The sequence below is a fragment of the Bacillus rossius genome, chromosome 1, assembly GCF_032445375.1.
Source record: "Bacillus rossius redtenbacheri isolate Brsri chromosome 1, Brsri_v3, whole genome shotgun sequence".
Taxonomy (NCBI): Eukaryota; Metazoa; Arthropoda; class Insecta; order Phasmatodea; family Bacillidae; genus Bacillus; species Bacillus rossius.
Genome location: NC_086330.1, coordinates 297,030,732 through 297,044,859, shown reverse-complemented (window position 1 = coordinate 297,044,859; position 14,128 = coordinate 297,030,732). Strand labels below are relative to the sequence as shown.

Here is a 14,128-nt window from a genome sequence, read left to right as displayed (position 1 = left end):
TTTGTTCAATATCCGGCTGTTCGATTACACATACACAAGAAGAACAGCCAAGAAACTTGTGTAGGAAAATCGAAGAGTTATTGGCATAATTATTCTTCCGTGTCGGAGAGCAAGTCTTCCATCAGAGATCTTTCATGCATCCAGCTATCAAAACGTTCTAGTCTCTTGGATACTTCAAAGGTGTAACTCCTCCATATTTCATGTCTTGTTTCTTACAATTGATGTCCTTAATGTCTACATCTTCTATGGCCATCTTCCTTGCGTATATGTCTCATATGTCTTCTATTTTAATACAATCATTTAGAACATGCTCTGCTGTATCTTCCTCCGTACATACAGAGCACATAGGACTTTCCACTAAATTAAAATAATTTAATTTATTTTTAAAATTTCCGTGACCTGTTAAAAATTGTGATGTATAATGGTCAGTACAAATCCAAGAGTATTTCATCCTTTCTTTTATTGAGGGGAATATGTTGTATGTATACCTTCCCTTGTTTGAGTTTCGCCACCTTTCTTGCCAAATTGCAATATTTTCTGTATGGATTCTACGATTTTTCGATGCAGTATATTCCTTATTCATCTTCAGAATTGCTACATTTGCTCTTTCTTGAATTAATAGGTCTATAGGTAAAGTTCCATAAATAACTTGCAATGCTTCTAATGATGTTGTTCTGTAGCTTTTGGTAATTGCTATTAGGGCCGTTCGTTGAGATGCACATAGTTTTCTTCTTACATGTTGATTGCGTAATAGATCATACCATACAGTGCACGCATAGGTAAGTATACCCAAGTATACTCCATTGTACAAGGTAATCATAGTATTGGTGTTCAAACCCACTGATGTTGGTTTATGACTCCTTATTTTCTGAAAAAACAATAGGGCCTTTTGAGATGCTTCTTGTATATGTGCTTGATATCCTGTTCCAGTTGTTATCAGTACCCCTAGATATTTAACTTTTTGTTTTATCTTGACTATGCGTTCACAAAATCTTATTAAAGGTGGTCTATCTTTATGTAATTTGCCTTTGAGAAGTACACCTTCTGTCTTTTCAGGTGAGATGTGTAGTCGAACACTGCTTGCCCAGATGTCAATAGTGCGTAAGATTGCTTCTGTTGTCTGCTCTAATTCGTATCGAGAATCGGATGGTATAATAAGCAGGCCATCATCTGCATAACCATGTATAATACAGTTATCCGGTAATTCGATTTTTAGTAATTCATCAAATAAAATATTCCACAGCAGTGGACCGAGCACTGATCCCTGTGGACAACCCATAGTGAGCGTCTTTTCCATCACTATGTGGCCCAATCTGCATTCACACTTCCTTTCTTGCAGGAAGCCCTTTATGGCAGTATACAAGTTCTTGGGTACATTCAGATTCTTCAATCGCCATAATACCTGGGGCCACCACGCGTGGTCAAATGCTCCTGCTATGTCAATTGTCACACCAAGCACATATTTTTCTTCTAGATTTTCAATATATTTCTTTACATCGTATAGTGCTTTTTCTGTGCTATACCCTCGTCTAAAACCATACTGCTGTTTATCTATGCCGTTTATAGAGTCCAGATAAGCCGTTATTCTTACATTGATAAGCCGCTCATAAATTTTTCCCAAATTTGGGAACATTGTTAAAGGTCGGTAAGACTTCGTTAGTTTTGGGTCCTTAGCATTTCCCTTATACATAATATTAAGTACTCCTTCCTTCCATATTTTTGGGAATGTTCCTGAGGTTATACATAAATTATACAAATGTAATAGTATTTCATTAATTCGAGGATAGGCTCGCCAAATTAACTCAATTGTGATGTTATCTCTTCCTGGTGCTTTTCGTGGTTTGAGCTCTTTAATTATCTTGTCAAGTTCTTGAAGAGTAAATAAAGCTGTATCTTGTGTATCAGGCAATTCTTTCATCGCTTCTCTCTTCATCTTCTGTATATTGGTGTCTTCATCAGAGTGATCATCAGGTAATAAATCATGTAAAATGGTTTCCAGATTTTCTGTGATATCAGTTATTTGTCTATTTGCTGTAACCATCCCAGGAATCTCAAAAGGACTTCGTAATTTGTCAGCCATCACCTTATATGCATAGCCCCAAGGATCCATATTCCCCTTATTTAAGACAAGTTTTTCCCAGTATAATTTCTTCTTCGAAGTGATATCTTTTTTATATTTCCTTTTTCTTGTTCTGTATTGTAGTATTAAAACTTTATAAAATCCATTCTTCGTTCTCTTCATGATTCTTCTTAATATTTCTAAATCTCTTCTTGTTTCTTCCAGTTCAATATCCCACCAAGGGTTTCCAGGTATTATTTTTGTTTGTTTCTTAAAACATTCTTCACTAATATTTTGTAAAATAGTCGTTAATCTTGTAGCTAATGCTTCTGTTGAATTATATATATCTTCTTCAAGTTGTAAATCATCAATTTTACCTCGTAATATTTCATCAAACCTTTTCCAATCAGCGTTCTTATGTATGTAACGTGGTCTTATTGTTATAGGAGGCATCTCATTTCTTTGAAGTTGAATTTCATATGTAATCAATCTATGATCACTTGAGCTATCCAAATGCATCTTCCAATCATTTAGTCTTTCTTTCATATTATTATCAGTTAAAGTGATATCAATAAATGTCTCAGTATTTGTTGCTGGTGATAAATATGTACCTGTTAATGAATCATCATTAACAACATATAAGTCTCTCTCCATAATAAAGACGTTCATAATCTCACCTTTTTCATAATTTACTGGTGAATTCCAGAAAGATGATTTGGCATTAGTATCTGGGCCTATAATAATATTTTCATGTCCTATAGTATCCAAGATTGCATTTAACTTGTCAATATGTACTTCAATCTGATCTGCAAACTGAAAGTAAGATGAAATAATGTATATTTTCATCATCATCATCTCCATAATCATACAAACATGATGTTCGTTTGATATGCCAGAGAGTAGCATCGTAGATAATGTTTAATTCCGGATACAAATTGCAGATTTCGGATTGTCCCCTGTTGCATATATTAGCCCATGTATTCCCGATACTTGTCCACGAAGAACATAGGGTTCTTGTAATAAAATTATGTCAAGCTTCATTCTTTCTGCAATCTTCATCAATTCAGCGCTTACAACAGCTGATCGTTGTGCATTTAGTTGTCCTATTTTAATATTATTTTCATAATTCACCATAATTTGTTCTTTCTATCTCCCTTTCATAAGCTCTCTTGTAAGCAGGGCATTCATTACTATCTACCCGATGTTCATGAGGTTTGTTTTCTCGACGGCAATTAGCGCACTTGTTACCATCATTCTTCTTAGTGCATTCGGTATACTATGTCCCTCTAATCCGCAAATAGAACAAATGGTTTTACTTTTCACTTATGTGCAGGATGTCCATAAATCTGAAAATTAAAACATCTTGTTATAGACACAAAGTCATTGATCTTGCATGCAGAAAAACCAATATAAATGTGAGTTCTGCATAGCAGAATATTTCTTATTTGAGGTGTGCACTCAATAACAAGGTGTACTGTTTCTTTGTTATCTTTTCTTCCACGTCTTGTGCGCACCGACATTCCAGCTCTAAATCCTCCAATAGAACTTCATCTTCACTCAGATTCTGAGCAAATATTATACCAGCTATGTCTGGGTTATCAAACTCTCTTGGCACATCGTACATTATAATTTTCGGGCCCTGTTTAGTAGGGCGCTCAGTACGTATTCCTAATTTGGATATTTTCTCATCCTTTTGTAATTTCTCTATCGTACTAGAATCTTGTGCTTCAATTATGATTCCCTCTTTTGCAATATTTCGTATTCCTTTAAATTTCAGTCCATTCTTTATTGGGTCGATATTCTTAAGAATCTCTCTTTTAGCAGTGTCACTTGTTTGTGTTTCATCACTTGGCAGTACAATCAACAGCTCCCTTTTCTGTTTCGGTACAATCTGCTGACGTCTTGACCTTCCAATTTCAGATGCACTTGTAACTTCCGCAAACGTTTTCCTTGCAGCAGGGCCACGCAAGCAATATTAAATTATTTATTTTAAATAATCATGTACTTGTATAGTTTTTAGAACTGACAGTGGATATGATGTAAGAAATTCTAAAAAAAGATTTAATAAAAAAATTTGATTCTTTGTATTTTTTGACATTTATTATGTTAATCCATAAAACTGGCTTTACACTTCATACGCAAATATTACAGTAAATTTAATGTCATACTAACCAATTTTTGCACCGAAAAAGGTTCATGAAATAACTAAACAATATGTGATTTTTTTATATATATATAACACACACACATACGCGCGCGCTTTTGAGTTGACCATGGTTTTAAGGTCTTGGGGTCTGAAAAGAGAAACTACATGAACATTTTCCGGAAGTCGTAACATATCGACTACAATGGGTAGTATTTCAGAACAGAACGCGGCGAGAATTCCCGCACGTGTGGCCGGGCATCGACTGAAACGCTGCGTGAAATCACGCCAACGAATTGGCCGCGGTGCATTTTCTTGCGGGCGACCTTGAAGACGCGCCTTTCTGTCCTCTCCCCGGCGGGAATTCACGCTGCGTCTGGCCGGTCTCATTCTCCTTGCTGCGGTTCATATTTCTGGCGTGTTTTCACGCAGAATCTCTGCGTGAAAACACGCTCGTGTGGCCGTAGCCTAACAGTTGCACCTGTCCGCGTACGCAGTCTCTCGTCGCTCGTCGAAGTCGCACTTCAATCCACTCGCCTGTTGAAACTCGCGGAACTCCCGCGGAGGCCGGCGTCGCCACTTTCATACCCTTGGCAGTCTTACTAGAACCGACTGGCGTGGTTGAGACGTGTCGCGTCATCCCGGGCCGACCCGATGCTCGAAGCATCCAGAATAACTGCGCTTTGTCAGTGCCACTGCACGTGGAATTCCCGGACCGCCAGGGAATGGATAACAGCGCCAAGGAAGGAGGGCGCTGCCCGGCCGTTATAATCGCGAAGGTATGCGCGCGTGACGTCAGTGGCCGTGCGGGCCCGTTAGGCGCCCGTCGTGTCCGTGTCTCCCGCGTTAATAACAATATATATCACACAACTTCTATAAGGATTGTTGCATTATTTATGTTAGTAATAATTTCAGTACTTTAAGTTTGCTTAATTTTTCTATAATGCTAACAAAAATTTCGTGTATCCGTTACATGCATGCCGTTTATAGTCATGTAGCTACTTCTATTTTTTCATGTGATTTAAGTTGTATCTCTTATTTTGTGAATAATTGTCACTTGCCATAACTACATAAAATCTTTTTATAATCTATTTTAAGAAGCAGCAGTAACTTAGAGTTAAAAACCTATATAGTTCAACATTTCTGCATGTGGTGTGTGTGTGCATATGCATGCAGAAAAGTGAAACCACACATCTACTTTCCAAGTTATTTGATTTTAAACGAATTTGTTTTATAACATTTTATATGCATATAAATGTCTTTGTTTTTTATGTATAAATAAGTATATGTTGCCACAGCATAATTTAAAACTTATTCTAAATTATTTAATTATAAAATACTCATAAACTATTGTCATTTAAAATTTTTAAAGAAAGGTACAAAATTTTATGGGTAGTAATTTGGGGTTAACATAATTTATTATTACCCCTTTACTTACATCAAAAATATTCAATTCTTACTTACATTTTCCATGTAATTAATTACAGAGAATGTTATTTTGTTTTATGTTTAACTTTGTCATACTTTTCCATTAAATGTAAATGAATAAGTGGTCATGATTTAAAAATTATTTAATTATAAAATTTATTTGTAGACTGAAATATTTTGTGTTTTTCTTTCTTTTCAAAGGTTATTTTGACTTTCTTGAAAACCGATAGACATGTATTCCTTGTATGTGTGATATGGCTGTAATGTTATGTACAAATGAGTGGTCATCGTAGTCAGTTATATTAGAAATATTGCATGGAATTCAAAATACAATTCTAATTGTGCTTGCCATTTGAGATTTAATTTTACGGACATTTTATTTTGCAACCAATAACAGCATTCTGGAGTGAAAAATTTTTGACTGAGAAATCTTTATGCAAAGTTCAGAATTATCTTCCATCCCCTGCCACTTTTAACTGTGTAATTATACTTTGGTTATTAAAAACCTGACAGTAGAGAAAAATATGTGGTATGAATAAAATAAGAATTGATTAAAAGTATCACAAAAATATTTATGAAATAAATTTTCCTATTTTAATATACATTTTGAATGTTTGTTGTGTCGTGTAAGTTGTATTGAAGGAAGTATCACTGCCTTCAAGTGTACTAATTATCACTATGCAACATGATTTTCTATTATCTGATCTTAGGTGTTCCTAATTTTTTTTGCGCGGATTACAGATCTGCAATCCGTTTTTTTACTATCACGTACAGTTTTTTTTTTATTTTTTCAAATTGAGGAATCTAGTTTTCTTATTTAAACGTACATTTTACAACTGGAATTTTCATTGCGAAGGAAAAATTTTATTTCAGTAAGAGTTAATAGTTGGCAACACTTGTTACACCCAGCTGGCATTAGGAGGGAAACTGTAATTCATTGTTTACATGCTTTAGTGTGATGTTATATTTGAGAAAAGAGTTCCCGTAAGTGTTCTAAACGTGTTCTGTTATATTTGTGGTAGTAATGTAACCGCTAAGCAAAAACAAGAAATCAGTAATTTTGTGAGAAATTTCTATTATACTTACTTTGGCATAAAGCTTGGTGATCAAGACAAAAACTGGGCACCGCACTAGGTATGTCGTACATGTATCGAGGGACTGAGACTGTTGAAAAATGGTGCAAAAAAATCAATGCCCTTTCCAATTCCAATGGTTTGGAGGGTGCCACAAAATCATATTAACGGCTGTTATTTCTGTATGGTTAATGTTCAAGGTCATAACGCAAAAACCAAGAAGGACATATAGTATCCGAACATTCCTTCGGCCATACGACCAGTTATAACATTGTGAATCTCTTCTATCCCAGTTCCACCTTCCGGTCTCGAAAATGTGATACAGGAGAGCAGTTCAGAAAATGAATGTGATGATGATGTTTACAAGTCCGAAGAAAATTCTGCGCCAAAATTATTCACTCAAAATTAACTTAACGATTTAACTCGTGACGTGATTTAACTCGTTTGACCTAACAAAGGATGCTGCTCAATTGCTTGGCTCAAGAGTGAAAGCAAAAAATCTCCTACTATCTGGAGTTTCATTCTCTTGGTATAGAACTCGAGAGAAGGAATTAATAAAATTCTTTAAAGTAAAAGACTCTCTGGTTTATTTTTGTGATATTGAGGGTTTATTGAATCTCTTTAACGTCACTTACAATCCAAGTGATTGGAGGTTTTTTAAAGACTCGTCCAAAAGTAGTCTCAAAGGTGTCATTTTACGTAATAGAAATTTCTTCGGTCATTACCCATTGCCATTCAGTGCATTTCAAGGAAACACACGAAAATCACAAAGTTCTGCTTAAATCTGTGAACTATGAAAAACATTATTGGACAATTTGCGGTGATTTAAAAGTTGTTCATATGCTACTTGTTCTATAATCTGGCTACACAAAAATGCCGTTTTTTATTTGTGAATGGGACAGCTGTGCCAAAGACAAACACTGGAAGCAGACAGACTGGCCCAAAAGAAAAACCCTACCCGGTTCACAGAACATAATAAATTTACCACTATATAAGGTACTATTACCTCATATTCACATTAAACTTGAATTAATGAAGCAGTTCACTGAAGCACTTCCAAAAGAAGGCGACTGCTTCCAATGTTTGGTAACAAAATTTCCGAAAATATCTTATGCGGAACTGAAAGATGGGTATTTGTGGGACCGCAGTTAAGAAAATTAATGCAAGACAGTATGTTCGAAAGTGCAATGAATCCTGTAGAAATGAAAGGCCTGGGTTTCTTTTAAAGAAGGTGTGGCCAACATTTTAGGTAACAAAAAAATCCTGAGTACAAAAGAATGGTTAAAGAAATATTGGAGGATTACATGAAATTAGGATGTAACGTAAGTGTGAAACTTCACTTCTTAATTTCACATATTGATTTTTTCCCTGCGAATCTCGGCGATGTCAGCGAAGAACAAGGAGAACGTTTTCACCAGGACATAAAGGACATTAAAAAGAGATACCAGGGAAGGTGCGATGTACAGACAATGACAGACTACTGCTTCATGCTTAAAAGAGAGGGCACTGCTGAAGGCAAACAATCGAGGAAAAGAAGTTTGAACCCACGTCAGACAGATCTTTAAGTGAAATCAGCGAAGACGAATTAAATTGTCAAATACCGTTGGGTTTTTGTAACTGTCATAGAATTTTAAAGTTATTATAATATATTATACTATTGTCCACTGTAATTCAAGTGCATTGCAAGTTCATGCTGGGTTATAAAATACACGACTTTTAAATGAAACTCAAATAAATTGTTTACTGTACAAATATTTCATTTACTTAAGGGGTTTTGTTTACCCCTGATCTGAACAAGCGTTTTGGGATGCTAAATAGCACATAACTTCTTTAATACTTCGTTTATAACTAAGATTGTAGTAAACAATTTAGATAATAATGCATAGTTATTATTAAAATTGAAACCATTCAAAAATATTACGTTACAAGAGTGAAAACCAACTTAATTTTAAGTTTTCAGCCATTTTCTCTCTTGGAATGTAATATTTTTAATGGTTTCAGTTTTAATAATTCATTTACATTACTATCTAAATTATATGCCACAGTCATCATTATAAACACCGTATTAAAGAAGCTATGCGCACTTTAGCATAAACGCTAAAACGCTTGTTCAGGCCAGGGGTGTCTTACGGTCCCTTAAAAAACAACTCAAAATTGAATTGTATAAAAACCTTACGTGATACAGGAAAATTAAAATCATATTTGACATCAGCATAAAAAGTACTTCTAGAATAACTTTACAGTCTTAAAACATCGTATAAATTTTTAATGTTGCCCAGTGTTATGAGTTAATCACTAATGATCTACTGATACGGAAGTTTAACTCATGTCCACATTTTTTTACTAACCATGGTGGCTGTGCAATTAGCTGCCTGCAATGAAGTGCGAGACACACGAGGATTTTTTAATGTGTCTGCCTGACTCCAACACACGGTAATGAACTACTGCATTGGAGTAACACATTTAGATTTAAAAAAAAATGTTGTGAAAGTGATTATGCTACTTTCACCTGAATAATTTCAAATCATTTCAGTGTTTATTTCATTACTGGTAATGCATTGTACATCACGTAATTACATTCGGAACAGTTATGCTACTACGCTCACTATCATATTGCAACATCGACTGCATTATATGTCACATAATCACTGTACACAACAAATTTTGTCTATGCATATGTTTATATATATACAATTAAGTGTGTATAAATATCGCCAATATTATTAATAAGAATGTCTGTCCTTTTTCACTTTCGCTGTTCAATTGTTTAATCAATCACCATAAAATTTGGCATATTTATAGCTTGTGATATGGTAATGAACTTAGGTTAGTTTTTATCGTGATAGGTTTGGTTTCCCTGGTACATGTAAATGACAGATCGTGGTTATCCACAAATGATATTTCAGTAAACATTTACAGCAGCAATCGTAGGTATAAGGCTATAATTTTTACCAGTTTTTTTTAATTAATAAAACATTCAAATATAAGCATTTTATATTTAATCCATTATCAATTATTTACATGTTGACAGAACTTTTCTTTCTTTTAGACCAAGCTAATTTCTACATAGGTTTTGTATTTCTATTTTAGTATTGTTTAAATCATTACACATAATGTAGATAAAAATATTGTTCCGCTTCATGTTATTAAATATGTTCCGAACAAAATAATGCCAGCTAATGTCCTCAACAAAGGTACTACAAGGAACTATAAAATCATCGACATGTAAAATCATTGGGATTAAAATATGTCAAAGTGAAAATTTTAAGAAGGTCGTGTTGAGCGAATGTAACAGACCTTACGCTATTCAGCCTTAGTCACCATATCTGTGAAGCGTACACACTTGAATGTTTTTACCTTGCATGTACAAAGTAATGATTTAAACGCTCTGACTTAATTTCCCTAAATTTTCCTCTTTCCCTGTCCCATCCGTCTACCTGGTATGATAACAGATTTATTAAAACACAATTATCAAAACACCAACCATTATCTCGTGGGGTTGAAGGACAAAATGATTCATGACTCCCTTATTGGGCATACTATCTAATCTGTTCAAAGTTTTAGTAAACCTTATAAATATTATTTATTTTATTTTACCCAGGTATTTGTTACTTGTAGACAGCTAGTCTTCAGAAAGTGTTCGGGAGGCAAAATATTTCGGTAGCGTTTTCGACTGTTCTCTTCTTTACTGGATGAACTTGTTTATTTCTCACAATTTAAATAGGAAAATCTGTATATATTCGTTGATCTAAAATCGGTATTATCTTCAGAAGGTATTAGATTGGTTCATTATTCCCCATGCCAAAATACTGTATTGCAGAACATAATGAACTATAGCTAAGTAAACCAAACTTTATGAAAACACCTGTTACAATTTTAAAAAATTCATGTAAGTTAAAAAAAAATCTTTGCGTACTCATCTGTGAAACTTTTAAAGTTCTAAGAGTATATGCTAATAAAATATTGTACCTTACAACTGCAATAACGAGTATGTACAAGAATAAAAATCAGTTAAATTATAAAGCTCTAATTCATCTTCTCTCGGCATAAACTGAACGCAAATTTACGTGTTCCTCTACATAATTTATTTCCCAAAGGCCCTTAAAAAATTTTGTTTTAAAAAATTGTACTTTACCTTATTAAGAATTTAAAAACAAATATAACAATTAACTGATGAGATTTATATAGTATTTAAGTAGGGTGTTTTGGTAGCCTTAGTTATTAAATTTTTAAAAAATAAATTTAAATTTTGTGTATTATTTTGAATAATATACAACTTTATCTGATACAATTTATTAAATTTTAATAAATCTAACATTTAAACAGAATACTTTTTTACGGTCTTTTGATATAGTTGTGTATATATACATATTAATTATATCTATAGTAAGAACACTGCGCGTGGGCATAAATTACTCCATTAGCACTCACACACAAGCTAGCTTTTGTGAGTGTTGTGTTACTTGACAGTAAAACCGTGTATGTTGTGCGTGGCGTTAGAGAATAGGTAGTGACCATCGGAGACAGCGTGCAGGGCAGCCGAGGAAGGAAACGGCAGGTCTCACACTAGCGCTCCCGGGCAGGAACGCGGGGACCGCAGACAGGAAGGCCGCGCCTGGCCAGCGAGGCTAGGACTGCGGCGCGACTCCTCTCAGCGTGCGACAGGCTGTGCCGCGGTGCCCAGGTCACTGAAGGGACGACACAGGTGGAACTGTACCGACTGAAATAGCTAAGTAGACTGGGATGTCGCCACGGTGAATAATAAACGTTGCCGTTGTGTTCATGTTATAAAATAACTAGTGACAATAAATTAATGCTCGTTTACCCTAGCATTTATTTGCTGGTGAGCATCAAGGGCCTCGTTCATGCAGCTAGGTCCGGCATAGTCATCCGGGACTGGGTTATTCCACCCAGGACAGTTCCGCTCATTTACCATTTATATTTCATCACGTGCATTATATGCCAATGACTGTATTGTAGGAAAGTAATATTACAATGAAAGATGTGGCAATTATTAATTTTCCCCTTAAAAAATCTCGATAAAATAAATACCAGCCGTATCGTGTGAGATGTGAACTAACCACCATTTATTCTCACTTCCAAACTAAAACAGATTTGACAGTTTTTACATTTTTACAATTATCTTATTGTGTTTTGGTTTTATTCTACAGCACATTTAACAGAAAAGTGATACATTTTAAAGTTACAGGTTATTACTTGGTCTCAGATTTTGAACAATGAATACACTATATTCTGGAAAACCTTACATCCGATAGCATATTTAAAGTGAAAAAATATATAATTACCACTGCTAGGTTGTTTAGAAATGTGCTATATACTTAATAATTTATTATGGATTTAAAATTAAACTGTTTTCCGTGGAATAACCAAACCACGAAGATAAGATACCTTGCTATATTGGAGGTGCATTTTTTATTAAATGTCCGTAAGTAAATTGCAATTCCCAACTTAACTTCGAGCCAGAACGGACATAGCGACGGGCGCGTGAGCGGCTGGGAGGAGAGAAGAGTGAGATATGTCGTTTATAACGTCCATTCAGAGTACTTGCGTGCATTCGAGCAAGCGCGTAACCACCCAACCTGCTCAACATGGGAAATTGTAGGGTAATTTAAATGATTTTTCAAAATAAGGTTGATTTAAAAAAAAGTCATCACTTAACTGTGATTTAAACACGATGCAACATTGAGCAAGACTATAATTAGAGATAAATAGCAACAACAAAAGTGTCAAATGTAGGGGTTTACTAGACGTACGGGGGGAAAAATTGTCGACTTCAAAAATATTCAAGGCTGTTCGGAGCAGTCAACAACTAATTAATAATATAACTACAAATAATACAACTCAGGTTAATGTTTTTGAGTTGAATAAATTCGGCCGACTTCTCTTTCAGGGCCAAATGACCAAGACTCAATTTAAGAGTGGTCTTTGCATTAACTGCCTTAGCCAGCGGATGAAACGGAAATGCGTGCTAGACGTTTACACGTTACGTCTGTGTGGTGTAACTCGTCCCACACTTGACAGTTAACTGTCAATTGCAAGGCATTATATGATGTTTGTTTGCAAACACAGTTGACAGAACAAGTGGCAGAAACATACGTATGACATTTGTACTACTTCTGAGAAATGTCAGTTGGAGACAGTCACAAGACACATGCGGTACGTAGGCTTACAAACTACGTGACTATTGATTCCCAAGTCGCGGGACGCGCGAATGCGAACGTCTGCATGGGGTACCAGTGTTTTAACTTTCAGGCGGTCGGTGTCGAGACCAACAGTGTTGCCACGTGCCCGGAAATATCTGTACCTGCGCCTTGATTTTTAGTTTTCGAGTTCGGCGTACGTCATTTCATGTTCTGTGCAATACAAATACATCAGTTTTGTTGTGGTTTTCAATTTTTTTTTTACTCTATTGAATATATTTGATTGTTTAAAGTCTAAATAACTAGGTAATGAAGTTTTTTCTTAATCCACACCGTGGCTGACACACTTCATTTATTATTTATTATTTATTTATATAGGCCCTATTAATACAAAAAATGTCACTAAGTAATTTATTAGTGACAGTAAAATCTTGCTGTCACGAATAAGCCACTTAAGTATATTTCTTTGTTGTTAGTCAACACAAAATATTTGGCGGTGGCCTGCATGGATAAAATATTTTTGAGTTTCAGTAAAATTCTTGTGCTTTCAATTGTACCAAACTGCTACTTATAACGAACGAAACTTTGCGTGTGCACCGACAGCGCGACGCTGCCGGTCCCGGGGAGACGTGGCAGCACTGTAGGGTGGCTCTGCTGTTACCTTGCGAGGCGGTGTCCCGTGCGACAGGCTGGGCGGGCGCTGTTGCCAAGTCGTGATGAGGGACGTGAGAGTGCGGCCCGCCGCGGCGCCGCTCGTGCCTTTATAGCGCCGCGCGCCCGCCGCGCATGCGCACGGCCCTCGGCGGGGGGAGGGGGCGGCGCCGGACAGAGAAGTCGTGTAGCCGCCTCTGAATACTTCCTCTTCCGACTGCGTGCCCATTAAGCGGTTTAGTAGGGGTGCAGGGATCTGGTTGTTACTAACAATTTTATTTTTTTTCCGAGGCTTCAAAATTTCGAGTCTATATTGATCAAAATATATACGTTGGCTATGATTTTTAGTGTAATTTTATCAAATTTTATTCAATTTTCTTAAATAAGATAGATGATTTAAATATTCTGTAATTTATTTAGAATATTTTTTTTAATAACCTAACATCAAAACTCAAACCTTTTTGATCGTTTCCATTTATATATATTTTTGAAAGCCTCTTTATCAGCGCGGGCATTGGAGATGGCGAACGATAACACAGACCAGATGGTGACCTGTAGTCAAGCACAGTCCCAGCATGCACCTGGACTGACTCGGCGGCCCGGTGCTCGATGC

General features: G+C 35.7%; 1 protein-coding gene across 1 annotated transcript in view; it reads right to left on the bottom strand.

Moving 5' to 3' along the window:
• Window positions 1–13,612, bottom strand: part of LOC134527786 (short neuropeptide F) — a 186,011-nt gene extending 172,399 nt beyond the window's left edge. The window contains exon 1 of the mRNA XM_063360733.1: window positions 13,526–13,612. The gene's annotated coding sequence lies outside the window, so the exon portion shown is untranslated. The remainder of the gene's footprint in view (window positions 1–13,525) is intronic.
• Between the last annotated feature and the right edge of the window lie 516 nt (window positions 13,613–14,128).